This window comes from Mustela nigripes, chromosome 17 (genome assembly GCF_022355385.1).
Source record: "Mustela nigripes isolate SB6536 chromosome 17, MUSNIG.SB6536, whole genome shotgun sequence".
In the NCBI taxonomy this organism is placed as follows: Eukaryota; Metazoa; Chordata; class Mammalia; order Carnivora; family Mustelidae; genus Mustela; species Mustela nigripes.
The window spans coordinates 23,711,527-23,739,344 of record NC_081573.1 but is presented as its reverse complement, the minus strand read 5'-3'; the positions used below and the strand labels follow the sequence as shown (position 1 = coordinate 23,739,344).

At 37.4% G+C, this 27,818-nt stretch overlaps 1 pseudogene; it reads left to right on the top strand.

Annotated features, from left to right (window-relative positions):
* Nucleotides 1–975: 975 nt before the first annotated feature.
* Nucleotides 976–27,818, top strand: part of LOC132004955 (elongation factor 1-alpha 1-like) — a 55,080-nt pseudogene continuing 28,237 nt past the window's right edge.

The following is a 27,818-nucleotide window of genomic DNA, read 5'->3' as shown; positions in this document are numbered from 1 at the left end:
CCCAACATATATGCACATGTCTTCTATGTGAAACTCTGATGAGAATTATTTAAATAATATGTCAATAGAGATTTCACCCTTCTTTCCAAATTTGTCCCACAGAGGAAGCCTGATGGCTAAAATTTACTGGTATGCCATTGCTATAGTTTAGAGCAATGTTTGGCAGATCTGATGATCATCAGAATTATCTAAGGAGTTTTTGAAAGATATTCATACCTGGGCCAACCCAGAGTTTTGGCAGGGATGGTATAGAGAAAAGAAATCCGTGTTTTTATTTTTTCAGTCTTTTTAAATTAAACTCCAGTATAGTTGACATACAGTGTTATATTAGTTTCAGATGTACAATATAATGATTCAACAATTCTAATCATTACTCAGTGCTCATCATGATAAATGTAATCTTTAATTCCCATCTCCTATTTCACCCATCTCCCCAACTCCTCCCTCTGGTAATCATCAGTTTGTTCTCTATAGTTAAGAGTTAAGAGAAATCTGCGCTTTTAAAAATCTATACTTTCCATGGGTTTGGTAGCTATTGATGAAGAGGAGAGAGCCCTGGCCTATAAACTTGAAGTCGTGGGTTCTTATCAAGTTTTGCCAGTGACTTGTTTCATAACTTTAATTAAATAACTTTTTCTGTGTCTACCTTTGTTTCTCCAACTCTCAAATAAGGGGAATTGGAATAAGTCAGGGTCTCAAACTGATTTCCAGTAGGATCAATATTCCTGGCGTATGTGTTTTGTTTGAACTGGCATGTGCGTTTTGTTTGTTAAAAATACTTCACAAGTATAGTGCAAATGATGTTCAGGTCAACCAGATGCTGGCCAAAACAGGATCATGCCAAAACAGGAAACTTGAGGTGATCTGTTGGTTAGGTGTTAACATTTTAGTCTCTGGATGATGGAACAGACTGATGTTCAGGGGCAGGCCAGGGGTGCCCGAGTGCTGGAGACAGTCATTTGAGAGCCGGGGATAATGACTGCTTCCCAATTTAAATGTAAGGAAGTCACTATTTTTGCAACAGGCACAGCAGGTGAGTACCAGATGACTACCAGTCTTATCTGTATAATAATTTTGTTATTCTTTGTTATTATCACTTGGTTTTATTATATTAAAATATTAAATTAAATATCAATACTTAAGTACAGGGGAATTTTTCTTTTATAAACCTCGATATACGGCTTCTCTTGAAAAAAAAAAAAAAATCTGGCCACACTGGATCTGAACTTCTGCCTAGCAACAATTACTTGGGATTGAAAAGCATTGCTGCCTTGAACCCAGCAGGTATTCTCCAGGTTCTCAGAGAGTCTGACCAGAGACTTCATCCATTTATCCTCCCTGCTGGCTACTATAGACATTTGATTTTGTGGTTCCTTGTCTAATAAGGTCCTTTCTAGCCTTAAAGCTTGAGGGCTTTTTTATTCTTTTGCTCTCCAATCCCATTCCTGAATGAAGTTAAATGGGCAGCCAGATAGGACTCCATAAGAAGTCAATAATTTTGGGGTGCCTGGGTGGCTCAGTGGGTTAAAGCCTCTGCCTTCGGCTCAGGTCATGGTCCCAGTGTCCTGGGATCGAGCCTCACATCAGGCTCTCGGCTCAGCGGGGAGACTGTTTCCTCCTCCTCCTCTCTCTCTCTGCCTACCTGTGATCTCTATCTGTCAAACAAATAAATAAAAAATCTTAAAAAAAAAAAAAGAAGTCAATAATTTTAAGGTGAGACTTGAAGCTTGAAACCTATTAAAGTTGATGACATCTCTTTAAGCTATAAATTGGCCCCTGCCAGGTGAGATAGGCCTTTGGTGTGGATTAATCCCAAGATGTTTCATTAAAATCTCTGCATAGCCAGCAGTGGGAGGTGACATGCTGACTTGACTTGTACTTTTTCTTGAGGTGACATGCCTGTCCTTTATGCCACAAACTATATCTACAGCTTCTCCTGCTTTCAGCCTCAATTAGAGGAGTGGCTTGTTGATTTGACTTTAATTCTGAGTTACTTCCTTGAGACTGGGTGCTGGCTGAGGTCAATGCTTTCTGAAGTCTTGTTAAGTGTCTGTCACAGAGCTGACAACCCTGGAGGCTTTCACACTAGAGAGCAAGTCATCTCTGCCTTTGGAGTCCTGACTCAGACAGAAAAACAGGACAGACATTACCTCTCATCTGGCAGCCTTTCCTCAAAGAACCTGATTCCCGAGTCCTTCCTCATTTTCCCTAAGTGAAATGCAAAGGCCTTAAAGCCTGATTTTGTTCAAGAATCAGATGTACTGCTGAATGTGCTCAGTGAAGGTGAGCTGAGTATTTTATATTGAATAACAACACTGACAAAAATGGTAACAATTACAATAATGTTTTTTTCCTTTCCCTACTTAATTATTGACCGAGTATTTATTATCAGACACAGTGGTGAATAAGCCATCTACAGTCATCAGCGGCTTACTGTCTTAGGAAAGAGGCTGGCTTAGTCCAGAATGCCTCAGAAACAAATACTGAGACAAGGATTTCAGCACCAATAGTTTATTCGGTAGGTTCAGGAAACAGAGAAGTGGAGGAGTGATTCAGTCATTAGAGGGTGTCCTATTAAGTCAGATGTCACAGTGAACAAAACAGTGAACTGAAGCTTAAACCTGTAGGATATTGAGAAAATATGTAAAATAACACATCAGAATTATCCTTTCCAAGGCAAGAGAACTGGGGTACTTATAGAGGATCATTGGCTGAGGACTTCTGGCAGAGGTTGTTAATTCCTTGGCACTTCAGCCTGCTGCACAGTAGCCTTCAGTTGCCAAGAGAATCTTTCAGGATCTGAAATACAGAAATTGGCTGAACTCCCTAAAATCATAGAATGATAGGAATATTGGTGGGACACTGATAATATCTGCTATAGAAACAAACATTAATCAAATATTGTATTCAAGAACTACAGAACACTTATGAAGGAAAGTGAGGAGGACACAAAGAGATGGAAAATATTCCATGCTCATAGATTGGAAGAATACATATTGTTAAAATGTCTATGCTGGGGTGCCTGGGTGGCTCAGTCAGTTAAGCGTCTACCTTCAGCTCAGGTCATGATCCCAGGGTCCTGGAATCAAGTCTCACATTGGCCTCCTTGCTCAGTGTGGAGTCTGCCTCTCCCTCCACTTGCCTCTCTCTATCTGCCTGCTGCTCCCTTCTGCTTGTGCTCTCTCTCTCTCTGACAAATAAATAACTAAAATCTTTTTAAAAAAATGCCTATGCTAACCAGAGCAATCTGCACATTCAATGCAAGTCCTATCAAAATACCATTTTTCACAGAGCTGAACAAACAATTCTAAAATTTGTATGGAACCAAAAAAGACCCTGAATAGGCAGAGAAATGTTGAAAAAGAAAACCAAAGCTGGGGGCATAACAATGCTTGACTTCAAGCTACAAACAAAGCTGTGGTCATCAAGACAGTATGATACTAGCACAAAAACAAGACACCTAGACCAATGGAATAGAGTAAAACACCAGAAACAGACCCTGAACTCTATAGAAAACTAATCTTCAACAAAGCAGGAAAGAATATCCAATGTAAAAAGGACAGTCTCTTCAACAAATGGTGCTGGAAAAATTGGGTAGCCACATGCAGAAGAATTAAACTGAACCTTTTTTTTTTTTTTTTTGCATTATGCACAAATGTCAATTCTAAATGGATGAAAGACCCAAATATGAGATGGCAAGCAATCAAAATCCTAGAGAAGAACACAAGCAGCATCCTCTTCAACATCTGCCTCAGCAACTTTTTTCTAGATATGTCTTTCTGGACATATCTCCAAAGCAAGGAAAACAAAATTAAACATGACCTATTGGGACTTCATCAGGATAAAAAGCTTTTGTACAGCAAAGAAAACAGTTAACAAAACTGAAAAGCAACCTACAGAATGGGAGAAGGTATTTGCAAATAATGTATCAGATAAAGAGCTAGTATGCAAGATCTATAGAGAACTTAATAAACTCAACACCCAAAAATAATCCAGTCAAGAAATAATAATCCAGTCAAGAAATGGGCAGAAGACACAAACGGACATTTCTCCAAAGAAGACATACAGAGGGCCAACAGTTACATGAAGAAATGTTCCACATCACTTGGCATCAGAGAAATACAAATCAAAACCACAATGAGATACCACCTTATACCAGTTAGAATGGCAAACATTAACAAGTCAGGAAACAACAAATGTTGGTGAGGCTACGGAGAAAGGGGAACCCTCCTACATTGTTGGTGAGAATACAAGGTGGTACAGCCACTCTGGAAAATAGTATGGAGGTTCCTCAAGATGTTAAAATTAGAACAACACTATGACCCAGCAATTGCACTACTGAGTATTTACTCCAAAGATACAGATGTAGTGAGAAGAAGTGTTACCCCAATGTTCATAGTAGCAATGTCCACAATAGTCAAACTGTGGAAGAAGAAGAGATAGATGTCCATGGACAGATGAATGGATAAAAAAGATGTGGCTCATATATACAATGGAATATTACTCAGCCATCAGAAAGGATGAATACTTACCATTTCCATTGACATGGTTGAAACTAAGGGTATTAAGTGAAATAAGTCAATCAGAGAAAGACAATTATCATATGGTTTCACTCATATGTGGAATTTAAGAAACAATGCAGAGGATCATAGGGGAAGGGAGGGCAAACAGAATGGAAAGTTATCAGAAAGGAAGAAAAACCATGAGAAACTATTAACTATAAGAAAAAAAAACTGAGGGTTACTGGGGGATGGGGAGATGGGGCAACCAGGTGATGGGCATTAGAAAGGGCACACGATATGATGAGCAATGGGTTTTATACACAACGGATGAATTATTGAACAGTGTATCTGAATCAAATGAGGTACTATATATTAGTTAATAGAATTCAAATTAAAAATATGGAAAATATCAGAGGTGACTTATCAAGTGTTTACTGAGTATCCTTAAAGCTTATTCATCATTTTTACCCAGGATGATACTGATAGCTTTTAAATTATGATCAATGCTCTTAATTTGCAATGTTTTTGTTTGGAAATAGTAAGAAATTATTACTAATCCCTGACAAGTTGAATCCTTCATTTGCTGTATAATTTTTTTTTAACAGTGTCTGGAATAGTCTTGTAAAGACCCAAGTTTGATCATGACTCTTCCATTTGTCACGTGTATGAATTTTAATAGAACACTTTCCTATTTAGGCCCTGTTTCTCCATCTCTGAAATATGAAGGTAAGACTAGGTGATCTTTAAAGTTACTCCCCCTAAAAGTCTGGGAGATTTATCTTTTCTTCTCTTTCTCCTTCTCTGCCTCCCCCATTTTCCCTTTTCTTTTCCTCCACAGCCACTGAACATCTACTATGAGCCAGGTACTGGGTCCCAGGAATACAAAGACAAATTCTTTTTTTTTTTTTTTTTTTTTTGTAAGAGTTTTAATTCTGGTTGGGGCAGGGTGCAAAGATAATTACAGTATGATGGTATAAGTACTATGAAAGAAAGACAAGATAGTGCAGGCCTAAGGCTGGGGCAACATTTTAGGAAGCTCCCTTTGGCTGTGGTATAGAGTATGATACAGAAGGAAAAGATTAGGTTTAGGGAGCCTGATGTGGTGATGCAGTTGTGAATTGATGGCAATGGACAATGGGGATAAAAGAGATAAAAGAGAAGTTTAGAAAGCAGAATCAGATAGTGTGTGTGTGTGTGTGTGTGTGTGTGTGTGTGTGTGTGTGTGTCTTGATAGTAGGGAGGAAGGTGGGTGCTAACTTTCAACTGAGATCTGGGACCCAGGAAGAAAAACAGGTATGGTTAGAAGGAAAGGTGATGAGTTAAGGGTAGGAGTACCTGAGCTCTCTCTTACTAAACTTCAGGAAGATCATTCAATCTCCAGGAATTTTATTTTCTAGAATATCTGTAAAGTAGAAATAGGAATAGAATAGTACCTACATTCTATAAGGATTAGATTTCACTTTATGTGAGAATGCTATACAAACTGGCATTGTTCTCCAGGTATGGAGATTACTCTTATTACAGTGTGATTTTCAGTCTGTTCAGTGTGGGGGGACATGTCAGGAGACTAGAATTTGAGTCTAGTCTTTGCCTCTTGCTAGTAGTTGTGTAAGACATGGTCCATTTGGGGGTTTAATTTACTCCCTTACCACCATCCTACCCCCATCTTCATAATGAATATTCTGACAATTTTGGGCTGAGTGTGGTTTGATTATATACTATGTTTGAATCACACGGTTTAAAAAAGCAATTTAGTTGGCAACACTCAAAAACCAGTTTCACATAAAATATTTCATCTTGAACCACTATTCCCACATCCAGTAGTCAGACGACACTAAGTGGAGGCTACTCACATAGGACGTCCAGTGTAGCCTGATACCCACTACTCCTCCCTGGGTATGGACCCAGAGTTGAGTGTCATTGGTCATTTTTCATCAGTGTCGCTGCTCTTCTCACTCCTGACTCTTTCACTCATTCATGTTCCCTTCTTGACTTTGCATGTTTTTGGATTTGTGACCCACTAAATATATGGTCTTCTCTGAAGTCACATTTCTCTTTAAAATTCTGCAATTTTGTCTCTAAATATCCTATAGCTGGCTTCTTAAAGACTTGAAATCTCTGACAATGGTTCCTATGTCATATTTCGGGAGTGAATGACTGCTTTCTGATGATGATGCTTCACCTGTTTCAATTAATTAGGTGGCTAGTTTAAAACATAGAACAGAGAGGAATAAACTAGACAGGTACATCACTTAGATTTTCCATCCTTTTTAAATCAAAGAGCTCTAACTTAACCTGACTTTGGGGAAAAAAGAATTTCTTTAGTTACATGATGACCCAAAAGGACTAGTCAGTTGAACTCTTAATCCAGAGGCTCAAAAAATGTCATTGAACTCAGTTTCTCTCTATTTCCTGGCCATTCTTTTCCATTCCAGCTACATGATCGAACTCCACTAATGGCTACGAGGGGCTCAAATCCCTCATTCAAGGCTTGTGGAAAAGAAAGTGTGTCTTCTGGGCGCCTGGGTGGCTCAGTGGGTTAAGCCGCTGCCTTCGGCTCAGGTCATGATCTCAGGGTCCTGGGATGGAGTCCCGCATCGGGCTCTCTGCTCAGTGGGGAGCCTGCTTCCTCCTCTCTCTCTCTGCCTGCCTCTCTGCCTACTTGTGATCTCTCTCTGTGGAATAAATAAATAAAATCTTTAAAAAAAAAAAAAAAGAAAGTGTGTCTTCTTAAAGGGCACACTAAAGTCTCTTTATTCCTCTCTGTCCCTGACTGAGCCATGTGTCTCTCCTTTAACTGGCATGGTCAGGGAAATGTGATGCACTGACTAGTCAGTCCTGTGTCTAATGCCTTCTGCAGCCAAAGGTGGTGCCAATTCCACTTGACATTCGCGGACTGAGGGTGGGAAGGAGTTATTTCCTACAGGAAAATTTTTGTCAGAATTACCCAAAGAAGGGAGAATGGGTGCTATATGGATATTTTCTATCAAAAATAATATATAGCCTTCCACCCTATATGGGTCTTCTGCCTACAACAAGTGATCAGATGACTACAAGTACTTAGAAACCAGTTTCCTTAAGGGTAAGCGGGGGGGTCATAGTGTTTAAATCACTAGCAGTGGAATAAGTTATTCATAATAGATATAGAATTATTTAAAATTTAGTAAACCATTTTTAAGCAGCACCAAATGAACTTTTTGATATTAGAAAAACTGAGAGATATTTTTAGTGTTTCCTTTTTCAGCAGGGAGCCTGCTTATTCCTCTGCCTGCTGTTCCCACTGCTTGTGCTTGTTCTCTCTTTCAAATAAATGAACAAAATCTTTAAAAAGATGAACAAAAATGAACAAAATCTAAAAAAGAAAAAGGAAAAAATCTTAACATAGATACCTTATTTGATACTATTTTAAAAACAAACAATTTGGGGTGCCTGGGTGGCTCAGTGGGTTAAGCTGCTGCCCTCGGGTCAGGTCATGATCTCAGGGTCCTGGGATCAAGCCCCGCATCAGGCTCTCTGCTTGGCAGGGAGTCTGCTTCCTTTTCTCTCTCTCTGCCTGCCTCTCTGTCTATTTGTGATCTCTCTCTGTCAAATAAATAAATAAAATCTTAAAAAACAAACAAACAAAAATTTGTCCCAAATCACAAAGCTAGTAAAAGGAAGATCTAGGCTATAAATCAAGCTCTGACTCCAAAGATTACACTTCTAACCCTTGTGTCTTACTCCTGTCATTATCTATGCCTTTCTCCACGATGAACTTGGAACATCTGGCTTCAAGTCAACTAATTAAACAAAGAAAATGGAGAAACTATTTGTAGGAGGCACTGTCCTAAATACTGAGGAATTACGGTGAACAAGACATCTGTGATTCTGATATGGGTTGTGTTTGATACCTTGGGAGTGAAAGAGATACCCAGAAAGATGTTGGAAAGACAAGGAGCCAGGGCTAAACCCTGAGGAACTTTGATCTTTAAAGCTGGGTGGAGGTGATGGTGCATCTAAGAGGCAGAGATAGAAAGACCTTAGAAAAGCCAGGAGAACACTCAGTCACAGCACCTAAAAAAATGGCAAACTCTTCCAAAAGGCCATAGTAGTGGAGACTAAAATGTAGCCATGGGATTTAGAAACATGAAGCCCATAGTGCCTTTGGTAAGAGGTTTTTTGGTAGAGTTGTAACAGTGAGGCCATTTTCAAGGAGAAAATGGGAGTGACAGGAGATGGGGGCAGTGTATATAAACACCTCAAATCCCTTTTTTGAAGATGGACTATAAAGGAGAGGAGAGGAATAAGACAAGCGCCAAAGGGGCAGAGGTATAGCTTTTTTTTTTTTTTTTTTTTTTAAGGTGGGTTAGACTAAAACATTTTTTTTTTAAATTCTTTATTTTTTATAAACATATATTTTTATCCCCAGGGGTACAGGTCTGTGAATCGCCAGGTTTACACACTTCACAGCATTCACCAAAGCACATACCCTCCCCAATGTCCATAACCCCACCCCCCTTCTCCCAACCCCCCTCCCCCCAGCAACCCTCAGTTTGTTTTGTGAGATTAAGAGTCACTTATGGTTTTAGACTAAAACATTTTTGAATGTTTATGAGATATATACAAGACAGGGGTGATGAAGATATAGGAGGGGAAGACAACAATGGAGTCAGTGGGGCTTCTTACAAGGATAAAAGATTTGAGGTTCATAGCATAAGCCCAGGAGTAGGCTTTTCATACTTATGAGGAAGGACTTCATCCTCAATGAAAGGGAACAGAAAGGGGAGACACACTGAGTCAGCAAGGTTTATAGATTTGGTAAATGGGAGGTGAGAGAGTTTTCATCTAATGACTTCTCTTTTTTTCCTGAAAATGACACATTTCTCTATAGAGTCCACTGTTATTTCTCCTGGGCCCAGATGTCTGGAAGGATTGAGTTCAGCCTCCACATAAGAGAGAAGAAGATACTGAGTTGAACACATGCAAATTGTCAACTACTTTTATTCTCTGCTGGAAATAATCCTCATGAGTTTGACAGAAAGAAGGCTGTTGAAAGAAACAAACAAAGAAACAAAGAAAGCATGGTATGCTCATGTCATAGGACTGAATATGCTGACCGCACATGGGGTGTTTACATTGCTTGTCAGAAGTGGTGAGCCAGGTGTCTAACATCCAAGGTATTGGCAAAAGAATTCTTACTGCATGAGTCTCTTGGAGTCAAATTTGTAAAAAATATTTAAAGGAATTAATCTACAGCAAGTATAAAACCCAAAACCTAAGCCAAGCATATGCAGTCTGCACTGTACTGACCCACCCAGGTTGCTCACAGTTCAATCTGTCTATCTCTGCCACATGGATCACCTCATTGGCAGATGAGAAATGAAATATTACTGATGAATTCAAAAGTGACTCCTGCTAATGTTAAGACTGATCTTATTCCTTGGAAAGACAAACACTGAATATCAGTTCCTTATATTTTTCAGATAACGTAATATGAACTATGATTCTATTAGATATAAAAACAGAAAAAAAAATAAAATTAGTTTTATATTCCCAGTCTGCATTATTTCTTGATTTTATGGTAAAAAAGTATAGAGTACAAAGAACAAAGCTCTTAGGAATTAAAGGAAAGTCTTTAGCCATGTGAATCATAGAGTCCTAAAGTTAGAGAGGACCTCAAGTGTCCTTGGTTGAACTTTTTCTTGATCAAGAATCCCCTCTTCAAAAAAAAAAAAAAAAGAAAAGAAAAGAAAGAATCCCCTCTTCATCAGCTTCAACATAAGGCCAATCATCCTTGGCCTGACTGTATACGTGATGGGGCATTCATACTGCTGTGGTCTCTCTTTCCATTCTTAGAGAGTTTTGGTTACTCATGTGGAATAACTTCAGTTTTCCTGTCATCACTTATTTTGTGCTGCTAAATTATGTGGAATAAATTCAATCCTTCTTATACAGAATTTATATTCTTATATTAGAAACAAGATATCTTGGCCTTCATGCAACATAGCAATTGGGAGCCTGTGACTGTGAATCATTCAGAACCCAAGTTAGAGTTACATCACAGATTTTATGGGTGGCATGACTTTAAGCAAGTTATTTCTCCTCTTAGAATTTGAGTTTCACATTTATAAAATGACATTAGACTACCTTATAAGGTGTTGTATGGCTTGAGTTTTATAATGAACATAAAGGTCACAATACAGTGCTCTGAAGTTAGAGATTCCATATGCTATAATATATCCATGATTTTACATGATTTTCATGGTTTTCCAATGATTTTTCCATGTTTTCCCATGATTATCCATGATTTTCCATGATTTCCAAGATTTTCCACGATTTTCCTGTTGAATGGCCTTGGGAAGCTGCATTATCTCTTGGTATATCTGTTTCCTCAAGAGATGTTATGATTGCACCTCATGAAGTTGTTGTGAGATTAAATGTAAACTGCTAAGATCTATGCTTGGTGCATAGTAATTGATAAATATTTAATATTGGTCAATAATTAATCAACTAATTAGATTAATTATGTCAGCTAATAATTAATAGTAATTAATATCATATATGTATTTATAGAATACTAGTACCTGGTTCTTATATCTTTGACTAGATATTCATCAGGTATGATATCTGTATTAATTTGTTATATAGGAATAGATAACTAAATATAATATCCTAATAGGGCTTCCCACATCCACTATTGTTGTCCTTCTCACTGTAGCCAAAATTTGCAACTTAATAACACATAAATCTGATTATTGCTTGAACTCTTTCAATGACTTTCCATTGCCTTATCATAAAGCCCAATGATCCCAATATTTGCTCAAAGATCCTTTTTGACTGACTCTTCAGCCTCATCTCCCACCATTTCTCTCTTTGGACTCTATACTCCCCCAGGCAATTGTTTTCAATTTCGTCTAGCCCCATGTTCATTCTCAGCTCTTGGATTTTGCACTTGTTGTGTCTCTTGATAGAAGCTTCCTTTCTCCTTACCTTACCTGGCTGCCTTGTAGTCATCTTTTGTGTTTTGCCTTCATTATTACTTCTCATTCCTCAAAAAGTTAAAAATACAATTACCCTATGACCCAGCAATTGCACTATTAAGTATTTATCCAAAGGATACAAACAGTGATTTGAAGGGACACCTGCATCCCAATGTTTTTAGCAGCAATGTCCACAATAGTCAAACTGTGGAACGAGCTCAAAGGTGTTCATCGACAGATGAATGGATAAAGAAGATGTGGTGTATATACAATGGAATATTAATCAGCCATCAAAAGTATGAAATCTTTCTATTTGCAATGACATGGATGAAACTAGATGGTATTCTGGTTAGCAAAATAAGTCAATCAGAGAAAGACAAATACCAGACGATTTTACTGAAATGTGAAATTTAAGGGGCAAAGTAGATGAACATAGGGTATGGGGAGGAAAAATAAAATAAGATGAAAACAGAGAGGGAAGCAAACCTTAAGAGACTCTTAACTATAGGAAACAAACTGCAGGTTGTTGGAGGGAGGTGGTGGGAGGATGGGGTAATTGGATGAAAGGCATTAAGGAGGGCACATGATATAATAAACACTGGGTGGTATCTGTTACTGATGAATCACTAAATTCTGCTTCTGAAAATAATAATACAGTATATGTTACCTAAATTGAATTTAAATAAAAAATTAAAAGATATCACTCTTCAAAGTAATCTTTTCTGACCCAGCCATATAAACTAGGTTAAGAGCTGCTCTTCTTACTTCCACATCACCCTGTGATTTCTGTAGTATAGCCCTGATTTTAGTATGAAGATTTCTTTATTTACCTCACTCTTGCTTAGCTTGAAGGTCTATGATGTCAGGGACACTCTGCTTTGCTCCTGCTCTTCCTACAGCACCTATCATAGGCCAGGAGCATAGAGGAAACTCAATGGACAACTGTTGAAAGAGTAAAGGAAAATTCAGTTTCTTCCCAGGGATAATTGGCTGTTCAAGTATTTTAAGGACACCTGAAACTCAACTTATCCTATGCTGATGGAGATCTGAGCCTTCAATTTCCTATTGGCCAGGCCTCTCTGAGACTTTCTCTCTTCAGCTACAGGGGACCCGTAGTTTATAGGTAAGGTAGTATTGGGAATAAGACTGAGCATTTTGGATAGAGAAAAAATGATGCCCTGGGGCTCCTGAGTGGCTCAATCTGTTGAGTGGCCAACTCTTGGCTTCAGAGCACGTGGTGATCTCAGGTTCATGAGAGTGAGCCCCACATCAGGCTCCATATCGTGCATGGAGTCTCCCTGTCCCTATCCTCCTCCTCTCCCTCCTCCCAATAGGTAAATGGATAAAATCTTAAAAAAAAAAAAAAAAGAATGCCCCCTTTCCTGTGAAATATTGAAAGTTATTTGGGGGGAATGGCAGAGAATAGTAGTGTCTATTTTTCAATCACCAAGAAGGGACTCTTCACTTCTGTAACATTCTAGGCCCATTGAGGCAGAGAATGCCAAATGAGACTATCTGACCAGAAGTGCAGTTTCAACTAATGCTTTCCTTTCTTCAGGGTTTTTGGTTTCATGAGAAGTTGGTCTTAGTTATGGCTTATGTGGAGGACTTGGAATATATGAACTAGTATCAGTTCTGAAGTAAATCTGAAGTTAATCTTCCAACAAAACTCTAACAAGTCATGGTGGCCAGCATTCATAGACAAGAATGAGTAAATTCCACAATATGTGGCATTTAATGAAGGCTGCTAGGGACAGTGCAATTTGGATTTTATATGGAGTGTTAATTTTTATTTACTTAAAAGAATAGCTGATAATTAGCAAGAAGATCCAAAGTGTGTGTGTTGAGGCTGAACCAGGAGATTGTTTATGTGAGAGACAGGTCACCCTGTGTTGTGTCCTGATTATTTTCCAAATCCAAATAACCTTCATTGTGCAGATGTGTTGGACCTGACACTTGGCCAATTGACACTTGTCATAAAAGAGTTTATGAAACACATTGAAAAGATGACACTATGTTGCTGTTGTAGGTATATAGCATAAACATGGGCAGGGTGATGGAGAAGGATTATTATTACAGGTTGTAAAGGAAAGCTGGCCTTTGACATGTTCTACAATTTCCTGTAATTAGGGAATATGTGGGGGTGTTGATCAACTTTGTCTTTTTGAGTAAAGTATAGATATGTGGACCTTGTGCCCAGAAAATAAAGCTGGTCTCAATATAACATAGAACAATTGCCTGTTAACATGGATAACCTGCTTTTGAATATGTAGATATAATCTTAATAATAATAATTACAGTTTTTCATTCATTCAATATTAGATATTTACTAAATACTAAATGAGTACATGATAGTTAAATGTATGGATCAGTTAGTATGGGCTAAGTTAATGCTACATTTAAAATAAAGCCCTTAAAATTTCAGGTCATTTTAATTTCATGTCCATCCTGGGCTAACTGTGGTTCTCCTGCATCATCTTCATTCCAGGACCAAAGCAGAAAGAGCAGGGGAGGTACATGTTGGCTTCACGAACTATGACAAACCATGTGATGACCCTTAAAGTTCTGTTCAGAAGTCAGTACTGTCATATCACTAGTCAAAATAAATCACAATACCCCCAGGGATCAGTGGAGTGAGATGTGTAATTCTCCCATAATTCCCTCTCTTTGGTAGTAGAAGCATGAATATTTTGAGCAGACAGTACAATTTACATTAGTGTAAGCAGCAGGAGTTTGGACAAAGAATTCCCAATGACAGAAAGATAAATGGTTTGGCTAATTTCACAAGGACACTTCATAGAATGGGAAGAACTTAAATGAATCTGCCAAGAAGTGAGTTTTATCAGAAGCATTGCCCTGTTTGCTTGTGTTTTTTGTTTGTTTGTTTGTTTGGCCCCAATAGTGGTTACTCCCTGCTTTGACCCCTTCCAGCACTTATTTCCAGGGTTTTTCAGGACTCAGCCTTGTGGAAGCACAAATATTCTGAGTTCCTTAATGCACAGCAGCAGATGGGGAGCTGAAAAATTTTGAAAACAACTTTTTTTTTCCCCTGACACAAGTCAGATGCTGAGTTTGTTATTCTAATGGGACTATATCTTTTGACTTCATTTATGTAAAGTTTTCATACTTGCAAGCAATTCACTACTAAAGGAAGTCATCAATTCTTATACTACCAAATTTAATTAAAGTTATTCTTTGCTGATATCTAGTGTAAAAATGGCAAACTTTATTAGTCATCTTATAGAAAAAGTGATGACAGCACATTTTTTTTTATAGCATGAATGGGAATTTATTTATTTACTTCATGTAAAACAAAGTAGCCAGTATAATGAGACAGTAATTTGTAACTTCCAACGTAAACATTTTAGCAGCAGTAGTATCAAAAGTGAGTGCTAATTAGAGAGCTGTTAGAGAAAATATGAAAGTGGTAACAGATTGACAAGCTATACCAAACAGCAGGCTATTTATAACTCCATGCTGTTTTTAAATTCTATTTTGTTTAATAGTCTTTGGGCAACTCATAAGAGGGGAGAGCTTCACAACTTGATTTGCAGTTTAATTTCTGTAAATACAACTAAACCTTGCAGACATGATTGCAATGCTGCTAGCTGTGATAATTAAAAAGGTATTATTAACTAGATGGCTTACTGACTGTGTCATTTGAGATTCTAATATCTTTTGTGTTCCATCTCCCTAAAGAGAAGATAAACCCAAGTATTATTTAATTATGTTTTTTAAAATAAAGGGCACTTTAATCAGCAACCTCTCAGGAGCTCTTGCCTTGTAGTCATTTATTCAGACAATGAAAAACTCAAGAAATATTTATGTGAAAGGAGAGAGGTGGTGAGTCACAAGTACTTACTTGGGATGCTGTTGACATTGTAGACACTTGAACTCCAGTTTCATTAGCAAAGCTGAAAATTATTTGCTGCCAACTATATATAGACTTCTGGTTTCTTAGCAAATATAAGGAAAAAAAAAGTCCTTATTGGGAAAGGAGAGATGACTCACAATTTGTAATTGTTAATCTCTTCTTCAATGGTATTCTCCCATGAAAACAACTGCCAGGATCCATGAGGTAGTTGAGAGAAGTGAATGTGTGTAAAAGGGAGAAAGCCATTTATGATAATTGCTTTTTTAAAAACTGAGATAAATGGTCATATCTTCTGCTGTTTTTCTTGACTGGATTTTTTGTTTTCTGGGTGTTAAGGTAAGATCTTTATAGATTTTGGATACTAGCCTTTTATCTTACTTGTTATCTGCAAGTATCTTCTCCAATTCCATAGGTTGCCTTTTAGTTTTGTTGACTCTTTCCTTTGCTGTGCAAAAGTTTTTATTCTGATGACATCCCAGTAATTCATTTTTGCTTTAGTTTTGCTTGCTTTTGAAGATATGTCTAGCAAGAAGTTGCTGTGGCCAATGTCAAAGAGGTTGCTGCCTGTGTTCTTCTCTAGGATTTTGATGGATTGCTTTCTCATCCATTTTGAGTTGATCTTTGTGTATGGTGTAAGAGAATGGTCCGGTTTCATTTTTCTGCATGTGGCTGTTCAATTTTCCCAGCACCACTTATTGAAGAGACTGTCTTTTCCATTGGATATTTTTTCCTGCTTTGTAGAAGATGAGTTGACCATAGAATTGAGAGTCCATTTCTGGGTTCTCTATTTTGTTCCATTAATCTACAAGTCTGTTTTTGTGCTAGTAGCTTACATGTCAATTGATAGATGATGGATAAAGAAGATGTGTAATAAATATACACATATTCACAAATCACTAACTTCTACTCCTGAAACTAATAATAATACACTATATGATACCTAAATAGAATTTAAATAAAATTTTTTTAAAATTAGATAAAATTCATACAACCATTTCATCACTCACCATTTAAAAATTTTTTTAAGTGTAAAATTCAGTGACTTCTAGAAGAGTCCCAATGTTCTGATAGCATCACCCCTATCTAATTTCAGAATATTTTCATTACTCCTCAGAGAAACCACATACACATTAAACATCAGTCCCCATTTATCCCTCCCCAAGCCCTGGCAACCACTAATCTGTTTTGGGTCTCTATGGATTCGCCTACTCTAGACATTTTATATATATTGAATCATAAATATGTGGCTTTTTATATCTGACTTCTTTCACTTAGCATGCTTTCAAGGATGATCCATCTTGTGAGGTGCATCAGAAGTTAATTCCTTCTTATGTTATTTTTTAAATTAAATTCAATTAGTTAACATGTAGTACATGATTAGATGCAGATGTGGTGTTCAATAATTCATTGGTTGTGTATAACATGCAGTGCTCATCACCTCATGTGACCTCCTTAGTCCCAATCACCCAATTACCCCATCTGCCCACCCACCTCCCCTCCAGCAACCCTCAGTTTTTCCTGTAGTTTCGAGTCTCATGGGTTTTCCCCCCTCTAATGACTTCCCAATCAGTTTTCCCTCCCTCCCACTATGATCCTCTGCACTGTTTCTTTAATTGCACATATGAATGAAACCACATGATAACTGACTTTCTCTGACTTAGATTGATCAGCACAAAACCCTCCAGTTCCAACCATTTCAATGTAAATGGTAAGTATTGATCCTTTTTGATGGCTGAATAATATTCCATTATATAATATATCACATCTTCTTTATCCATTCATCTGTTGATGGACATCTCAGCTTTTTCCACAGTTTAGCTATTGTGGACATTCCTGATATGAACATTGAGGTGTAGGTGCCCCTTTGGATGACTACATTTGATCTTTGGGGTAAATACCTAGTAGTGCAATTGCTGGGTCATAGGGAAGCTCTATTTTTAACATCTTGAGGAACCTCCATACTGTTTTCCAGAGTGGCTCTACCACCTTGCATTTCACCAACAGTGTAGGAGAGTTCCCCTTTATCTGCATCCTCACCAATGATTGTTATTTTCTGACTTGTTAGTTTTTGCCATTCTGACAGGTGTGAGGTGGTATCTCATTGTGGTTATTATTTGAATTTTCCTAATGCCAAGTGAGGTGGAGTATTTTTCATGTCTGTTGTCCATTTGTATATCTTCTTTGGGGAAATATCTGTTCATGTCTTCTGCCCATTTCTTGACTGGATTATTTATTTTTTGGGTATTGAGTTTGTTAAGTTCTTTATAGACCGTAGATACTAGCCTTTCATCTGATATGTCATTTGCAAATATCTTCTCCCATTCTGTAGGTTGCTTTTCAGTTTTGTTGACTGTTTCCTTTGATGTGCAGAAGCTTTTTATCCTGATGAAGTCCCAGTAGTTCATTTTTTTGCTTTTGTTTCCCTTGCCTTTGGAGATGTGTTTAGTAGGAAGTTACTGTCACCTAGGTCACAGAGGTTGCTGCCTGTGTTCTCCTATAGGATTTTGATGGATTGCTGTCTCACTTTTAGGTCTTTTATTTGTTTTGGTTTTATTTTTTGTGTATGGTGTGTGTGTGTGGTGTAAGAAAGTGGTCCAGTTTCATTCTTCTGCAGGTGGCTGTCCAAGTTTCTTAGCATCATTTGTTGAAGAGAATGTCTTTTTTCCATTGGATATTCTTCCCTGCTGTGTGGAAGATTAGTTGAAAATTGAAGGTTCATTTCTCAGTTTTTTATTCCGTTCATAATCTATGTATCTGGTTTTGTGCTAGTTCCATACTGTCTTCATGATTGTAATTTTGTAATATAGCTTAAAGTCTGGTATTGTGATGCCACCAGCTTTTATTTTCTTTTTTGACATTTCTCTGGCTAATTTTGTGTCTTTTCTGGTTCCAGACAAATTTTATGATTGTTCATTTGGATCTATGAATAATACTGATGGTATTTTTTAAATTTTTTATATAAACTATTTTTATTAATATATAATGTATTATTTGCCCCAGCGGTACAGGTCTGTGAATCATCAGACTTACACACTTCACCATATCACCTACCCTTGACTGGGATTGTACTGAATGTGCAGATTGCTCTCAGTAGCATACACATTTTAATAATAATTATTCTTCCAGTGCATCAGTATGGAACATTTTCCCATTTCTTTGTGTCTTCCTCAATTTCTTTTATAAGTGTCCTATAGCTGTTGGAGTATCAATCCTTTGCCTCTTTGGTTAGGCTTATTACTAGGTATCTTATGGTTTTGGGTACAATTTTAAATAGGATCAATTTCTTCATTTCTCTTTCTTCTGTCTCATTGTTAGTGGATAGAAATGCAACTGATGTCTGTATATTGATTTTATATCCAGCCACTTTGCTCAATTATTTTGTGAGTTCTAGCAATTTTGGTTTGGAGTCTTTTAGGTTTTCACATAAAGTATCACTTCATCTGCTAAAAGTGAGAGCTTGACTTCTCCTTTGCCAATTAGAGTGCATTTTGTTTCTGTTTGTTGTCTTATTGCTGAGGCTAGGATTTCTAGTATTATCTTGAACAACAGTGGTGAGAGTGGGCATCTCTGTTGTGTTCCTGACCTTCAGGAAAAAGCTATCAGTTTTTCCCCACTAAGAATGATATTTGCTGTGGCCTTCCCATAGATAGTTCTTATGATATTGAGGTATGGTCCCACTATCCTTACACTGTTGTGAGTTTTAATCAAGAAAGGATACGATATTGTATTAAATGCTTTTTCAGCATCAATTGAGTGAATCATTTGGACTTGTCCTTTCTTTTATTAATGTGATGCATCACATTGATTGATTGGCTAATGTTGAACCACGGCTTGCAGTCAAGGAGTAAATTCCATTTGTTCATGGTGAATAATCCTTTTAATGTACTATTGGATCCTATCGACTAGTATCTTGGTGAGAATTTTGGTATCCATGTTCATCAAGGATCTTGGTCTGTAGTTCTGCTTTTTGGTGGAGTCTTTAGTTTTGAGATTAAGGTACTGCTGGCTTCATAGAATGGGTTTACAAGTTTTCCTCCCATTTCTATTTTTTGAAATAGTTTCAGAAGGATAGGTATTAGTTCTTTAAATGTTTGGTAGAAATCTGCTGGAAGGCCATCTGGTCCTGGACTCTTGTTTGTAGGGATATTTTTGATCAGTGATTTAATTTCTTTGCTGTTTATGGGTCTGTTCAGGTTTTGTATTTCTTCCTTTTTGAGTTCTGGTAGTTTATATGTTTTTTAGGAATGCATCCATTTGTTCCAGATTGCCTTATTCGTTGGCATGTAATTGTTCATAGTATGTTCTTATAACTGTATTTCTTTGGTGTTGGTTGTGATCTCAACTCTTTCTTTCATGATTTTATTTATTTGGGTCTTTTCTCTTTCTTTTTGAAAGGGGTTTATTGATCTTAGTAATTCTTTCAAAGAACAAGCTCTGAGTTTCATTTATCTGTCTATTGCTTTCAATTTCTAGAATTGATTTCTGCTCTGATCTTTATTATTTTTTCCCCTGCTGTACTTAGGCTTTATTTGCTCTCTTTTCCATCTCCTTTAGGTATAAGGTTAGGTTGTGTGTTTGAGACTTTTCTTGCTTCCTGAGGAAGGCCTGTATTGCTGTATATACTTCTCTCATAAAGCTGCCTTTGTTGCATCCCCAAGGTTTTGAAATGTCATGTTTTCATTCTCTTTTGCTTCTAGGTATTTTTAAAATTCTTCTTAGTTTTCTGGTTGGCCCATTCATTCTTCAGTAGAATATTCCCTAACCTTCATGTATTTGTGGTTCTTCCAAATTTTTTCTTATGGTTGTCTTGAATTTTCATATTATTGTAGTCTGAAAAGATGCATGGCATCATCTCAGTCTTTTTGTACTGGTCGATTTCTGCTCTAATCTTTATTATTTGTCTTCTCTTCCTTGGTTTAGGCCTTATTTGCTGTTCTTCTTCCAGGTATAAGTTTAGCTTGTGTATTTGAGACTTTTCTAATTTTTTGAGAAAGGCTTTAATTGCTATGTACTTCCCTTTAAGGACCACATTTGCTGTATCCTAAAGGTTTTGAACAGTTTTGTTTTCATTTTCATTTATTTCCATTTAAAAAAAAACTTCTTTAATTTTCTGGATGACCCATACATTCTGGTTAGAAAATTATTTAATCTCCAAGAGGTGAGTTCCTTCCCAATTTCCTCTTGTGATTGAGTTCAAGTTTCAAAACATTGTGCTCTGAAAATATGGACCTCTTTAGAGGAAGAAAATAAAAATGACCATGCTCTGATCTCCAGCCCCAGAGATGAAAGATTGAAGTCCCTCTCTTCAGTAAATCCTCAGGAATAAGCAGTCTTCATGTTTGTGTGTGCCAAACTCTGCAAACTCCTGCACCTAACTTGATTATCCCAGGGAAAGGCAGAGGGCTGCTGCCTTTCTGACCTTTGCAGAATCCTTGCACAGAGAGAGGTCACCCAGTCCTGTGGACACCCCTGAGGCCCCCTCACAGAGGAAGGTGAAAGGTTGCAGTGTTTCTGCCATTTGTAGGGCCTCCCATGGGGAGTTTTCTCCTGATCATGCTGCAGTTTGCATTTTATGGCAAACGGAGCTGAAAGGCCATGCCTGGGCTCGCTGAGTGTAACCGGTTTTCTTGACCCAGTGCTTGGAAACTCTGTCAGCTCAGGCACCCTGTGACCTTGCAGATCCTAGGCCACAAGGTCCCCCCTAGGATTCTGCTCCACTTCACCTCTTGAGCACCTTTCAGGCACAGACTTTTCTAACTGGAGCAGATTTCTAAAGGTTCTGATGTTGTGCTCTGGGACTATGTCACTTTCCAGTAGCCAGCTTACAGAGGGTCTCTCCCTGTGCTGCTGCTGCTTCTTCTATATCTCCTCAGATTCACTTCTCAGCAGCTCATGTCTTGCAATAAGTGGTCAATTTTCTATTTGTAGAAGTCCAGCAATTCTTTTACATGTCAGTTTGAATTCATGGGTTTTCAAGTGATTTGTTATCTAGCTAAACTTAAGGGACCAGTTGAAATGAGGTCTCCTACTTCTCCACCATCTTGCCTCTCCCCTTAGAAATCTCCTTGTTATGTTTGAATAATATTCCATTGTATGCATATACCAAAATTTCTTTTATCTATTCATAAATTAACAGACATGAGGACTGCTTCCCTTTATAATTTTTATTTATTTTAAACATATTTTATTTAAATTCAATTAACATATAATGTATTATTGGTTTCAGAGGTGCATGTCAGTGATTCATCATTCTTTTTTTTTTTTTTTAAAGATTTTATTTATTTATTTGACAGAGGGAAATCACAAGTAGGCAGAGAGGCAGGCAGAGAGAGAGGAAGGGAAGCAGGCCCCCTGCTGAGCAGAGGGCCCGATGTGGGACTCGATCCCAGGATCCTGGAATCATGACCTGAGCCGAAGGCAGCGGCTTAACCCACTGAGCCACCCAGGCGTCCCTGATTCATCATTCTTATACAATACCCAGTGCTCATTACATCACATGCCCTCCTTACCCAGTTACTCCGTACCTCACCCCTCTCTCCTTCAGCAATCCTATTTGTTTGCTATGATTAAGAGTCTCTTATGGTTTGTCTCCCTCTCTGGTTTTGTCTCATTTTATTTTTTCCTCTTTTCCAGTATGATACTCTGTTTTGTTTCTTAAATTCTGCATATCAGTGGGATCATATGATAATCATCATTCTGCAATTGACTTATTTTGCCTAGCATAATAACCTCCATTTCTATTCACATCATTGCAAAGGGCAAGATTTCATTTTTTATGGCTGCATAATATTCCATCATATATATATGATATATATATATATATATATATATCACATCTTCTCTGTCCATTCATCTGTTGATGGACACCTGAACTTTTCCCATAATTTGGTTATTGTGGAAATTCCTGCTATGAACATTGGGGTGCATGTTCCCTTTCATGTCACTACACTTTTATCTTTGGGGTAAATACAGCATTGCAACTGCTGGGTCATAGAGAAGCTCTATTTTTAACATCTTGAGGAACCTCCATATTGTTTTCCAGAGTGGCTGTACTGGCTTTCATTCCCATCAATAGTGTAAGATGGTTCTCCTTTCTCCACATTCTTGTCAAAATTTGTTGTTTGCTGACTTTGTTAATTTTTGCCATTCCGACAGGTGTGAAGTGGTATCTCATTGTGGTTTTGATTTATACATCCCTGATATGAAGAGATAAGGAACATTTTTCATTTGTCTGTAGCCATTGTATGTTTGTCTTCTTTGGAGAAATGTCTGTTCATGTCTTCTCTCCATTTCTTGAATATATTATTTGGTTTCCGGGTGTTGAGTTTGATAAAATCTTTAGAGATTTTGGATACTAGCCCTTAATTTGATAAGATATTTGCAAATATCTTCTCCCATTCTGTCAGTTGCTTTTCAGTTTTGTTGACTGTTTTTTTTTTTTTGTTTTGTTTTGTTTTGTTTTTGCTGTACAGAAGTTTTTATCCTGATGAAGTCCCAATAGTTCATTTTTGCTTTTTTTTCTTCTTGCCTTTAGAGATGTGACTAGCAGGAAGTTATTGTGGCCTAGGTCAAAGAGGTCGTTTTCTGTGTTCTCCTCTAGGATGTTGATGGATTCCTATCTCACATTTGGATCTTTCATCCACTTTGAGATTATCTTCATATGGTGTAACAAAATGATCCAGTTTCATTCTTATTTATTTATTTGACAGAAAGATCACAAGAAGGCAGAGAAGCAGACAGAGAGAGAGAGAGGGAAACAGGCTCGCCGCCAACCAGAGAGCTTGATGTGGGGCTTGATCCCAGGACCCTGTGATCATCATCTGAGCCGAAGGCAAAGGCTGAACCCACTGAGCCACCCAGGCACCCCCAGTTTCATTCTTCTGCATGTGGCTGCCCAATTTTCTTAGCACCATTTGTTGAAGAGACTTTTTTTCCATTGGGTGTTCTTTCCTATTTGTGGAAGATTAGTTGACCATATAGGTGATGGCTCATTTCTGGACTTTCTTTTCTGTTCCATTGATCTATGTGTCTGTTTTTGTGCCAGTACCATACTGTCTTGATGATTACAGCTTAATAATAGAGCTTGAAGTCTGGAATTATGATGCTACCAGTTTTGGTTTTCTTTTTCACCATACCTTTGGGAACAAATTTTAGAATTTTTTTGTTCCAGTTCTGTGAAAAAGTTGATGGTATTTTGATAGGAATTGCATTGAATGTGTAGATTGTTCTCATAGCATCGACATTTTAACATTTGTTCTTCCATGAGCACAGAATGTTTATCCATTCCTGTTGTGTTTAGGCTTTCTTTGCTCTTTTTTCTCTAGCTCCTTTAGGTCTAAATTTAGCTTGTGTATTTGAGATTCCTAATTTTTTGAGAAAAGGTTGCATTTGTATTGTATATATTTCTTTCTTAGTACTACCTATGCTGTATCCCATAGGTTTTGAACAGTTTTATTTTCATTTTGATGTCATGATTTTTTGAAGTTCTTCTTTAATTTCCTGGCTGACCCATTTATTCATTAGTAGGATGCTTTTTAGCCTTCATGTACTTAGGTATTTCCAAATTTCCTCTTGTAATTGAGTTCCAGTTTCAAAAAATTGTGTTCTGAAAATATGCAAGGAATGGTCATAGTCTTTTGGTACCATTTTAGACACGATTTGTGACTCAGTATGTGATATATTCTGGAGAATGTTCCCTGTGCACTTGAAAAGAATGTGCATTCTGTTGCTTTAGGCTGGAATGATCTTGAATAATTAGTGAAGTCCTGTGGTATTTTTAATTTTTTAATGTCTTTTTATTTAAGTTCCAGACAGTTAACATACAGTGTAATAGTAGTTTCAGGTATAAATATATTTATTCAACACTTCCCACAATACCTGGTGCTCATCAGAGTTGCACTCCTTAATTTCCATTACTGATTCTTAAAGAGGATTTTATTTATTTATTTGCCAGGAAGAGAGAGATAGCAAGAGATAGAACACCAGCAGGGGGAGGAGCATGCAAAGGGAGAAGGGGAAGCAGACTTTCTCCTGAGCAAGGAACCAGATGTGGGGCTCAATCCCAGGACTCTGAGATTATGATCTGAGCAGTAGGCAAAAGCCCAACCGAATGAGTCACCCAGCCATCCCTCCCATTACCTATTTAACCCATCCTCTATCCTCTGCCCTTTGGTAGCCATTAGTTTGTCTCTGTAGTTAATAATCTGTTTCTTAATTTGCCTCTCTTTTTTCTCTCTTTACTCACTTGTGTTTCTTCAGTTTCACATATCAGTAAAATTAGATTTTTTTTTCTGACTTATTTTGTGTACATAATGCTCTCTAGCTCCATCCACATCATAACAAATGGTAAAAGTGCATTCTTTTTTTATGGCTGAGTAATATGTTACATATATAGTTTCCTTGCAATTTGGGGATAATTCTAATACACAGACCGAAATTCATCCAGGAACATGTGGAAAACCTGTTTTGTCCACATTAAGCAATTGTAGTCCCTCTTCCCCTCGCCCTTCTTTCTTTTTTTAAATTTTAAAATTTTATTCTTGTGTTTCATTTTGGCTTTGTTTTTTGGTGGTGGCTTCCAACCACTGTGGATTATCCTAGGGTGCATCTTGTTTGGGTCATGGTTGATAATTTTGACACTTGACAGAATGACTAGGAAGAGGAACACTCAACAAAGAAAAGAACTAGAGACAATGTCCTCTGCCACAGAATAAATGGATACAGATATAAACAAGATGTCAGAGATAGCATTCAGTATAACAATGAAAAAGTCAATAGCTAGGCTTGAACATATATGTTAGTGACACCATATAATCTTTAAGGGCAGAAATGAGATCTAATCTAATTAAAATGCTATGAATGAGATAGTATCTAAACTAGATACTCTAACAGCTAGGGTAAATGAGGCAGAAGATAGAAGTGGTGATCAAAAAGGTAAGCTGATGGAAAGGGGAAAAGCTGAAGAAAACAGATATAGAAAGCTAGTAGCCCATGAAAAAAATAAAAAGTCTTGGAGGGATTAATGATGCCATGAAACACTCCAGTGTCAGAATTACTGGGATCCCCAACGGAGGTGGAGAGAGAGGACTAGAAGGTATATTTGAGCAAAAACAGCAGACAACTTCCTTCATCTGGGAGAGGAAACAAGAATTCATGCCCAATAGACAGAGAAGACCCTTCCTAAAAAACAAACAAACAAAAAAATAGATCAACACCCAAACATAGAATAGTGAAGCTTCCAAATCATACAGCCAAAGAAACTATCCTGAGATTAGCTAGGGAGAGGAGGTTCCTTATGTATGGAGAGAGGAATATCAGAATAACATCAGGCCTATCTACAGAAATCTGGCAAACCAGAAAGGGCTGGCAAGACATATTCACCATAATAAATAAGAAGAATATTATAGTCAAGAATATTTTATCCAGCAACGCTGTCCTTCAGAATGGATGGAGAGATAAGGAATTTCCAGGAAAGACAGAAACTGAAAGAATATGTGATTACCAAACTAGCCCTGCAAGAAATATTAAGGAGGACTCTGTAAGCAAAGAGAGACCACCAAGAATAATATAGACCAGAAAGTAACAGAGGCAATCTTCAGAAACAGGGACTTTACAGGTGATACAATGACATAAAATTCATATCTTTCAATAGTTACTCTGAATGTAAATGGGCTGAGTACACTCATCAAAAGACACAGGGTATCAGATTGGATAAAAAGCAGGAAACATCCATATGCTGTCTACAAGAGACTCATTTTGAACCCAAAGACACGCCAGATAGAAACTGAAGGGATGCAGAGATGCAGAACTATTTATCACACCAATGGACCTCAAAAGAAAGCTGGTCTAACAATCCTCATATCAGACAAATTAGATTTTAAACTGAAGACTGTCATAAGAGATGTAGAGGGACACTATATCATACTTGAAGGGTCTATCCAACAAGATATAGCTATTGTAAATATCTATGTGCCCAACATGGGAGCAGCCAATTTTATAAACCAATTAATAACCAAAATAAAGAAATATATTGTTAATAATACATTAATAAAAAAGACTTCAACACTCCATTCACAGCAATGGACAGATCATCAAGCAGAAAATCAACAAAGAAACAAGAGTTTTGAATAACACATTAGAACAGATGGACTTTACAGGTATATACAGAACATTCCACCCTGAAACAATAGAATACTCATTCTTCATGAATGCATATGGACCATTATCCAGAATAGACCACATACTGGTTCACAAATGAGTTCTCAACATATACCAAAAGACTGAGATTATTCTCTACATATTTTCAGACCACAGTGTTTTGAAACTGGAACTCAACTAGAAGAAGAAATTTGGATGGAACTTGAACACTTGGAGGGTAAAGGGCATCCTGCAAAGAATGAATGGATTGACCAGGAAATTAAAGAACTTAATTCATGCAAACCACTGAAAAGAAAAACTCAATGGTCCAAAACCTGTGGGATACTGCAAAGGCAGTCCTTAGAGGGAAGTACAGAGCTATCTAAGCCTCCTTCAAAAAATTGGAAAAATCCCAAATGCACAAGCCACTTTATACCTAAAGGCCTGGAGAAAAAAAAGCAAAGAAAGCCTAAACCAAGCAGAAGAAGAGAAATAATAAATATAGAGCAGAAATCAGTGAAATAGTAACTAGAACAGTAAAACAGATCCACTGAAACTAGAAACTTCTTTTTTTGAAACAATTAATAAGATTGATAAACTTCTGGACTGACTTACCCAAAAGAAAAGTGAAAGGACCCAAATTATTAAAATCATGAATGAAAATGGAGAGATCACGACTAACTCCAAGGAAATAGAGGCAATTATAAGAATTTATTACCAGCAACTATATGCCAACAAACTTTTAAACTTTCAAACTACCAAGACTGAAACAGGAAGAAATAGACAATCTGAACAGACAAATAACCAGTAAGGATATTAAAGCAGCAATCAAAAATCTCCCAACAAGCAGGAATCTAGGGCCAGAAGTATTCCAAGGGTAATTCTACCAAATATTTAAAGAAGAAATATCATTGGAGAAGTGTCTGTTCATATCTTCATTTTTTTATATGATTTTTTTATATGATTGTCTGTTTTGTGTGTGTTGAGTTTGAGGAGTTCTTGGTAGATCCTGGATATCAACCTTTTGTCTGTACTGTCATTTGCAAATATCTTCTCCCATTCCGTGGATTGCCTCTTTCTTTTCTTGACTGTTTCCTTTGCTGTGCAGAAGCTTTTGATTTTGATGAAGTCCCAAAAGTTTAATTTCGCTTTTGTTTCCTTTGCCTTTGGAGACATATCTTGAAAGAAGTTGCTGTGGCTGATATCAAAGAGATTACTGCCTACGTTCTCCTCTAGGATTCTGATGGATTCCTGTCTCACGTTGAGGTCTTTTATCCATTTTGAGTTTATCTTTGTGTACGGTGTAAGAGAATGGTCGAGTTTCATTCTTCTACATATAGCTGCTCA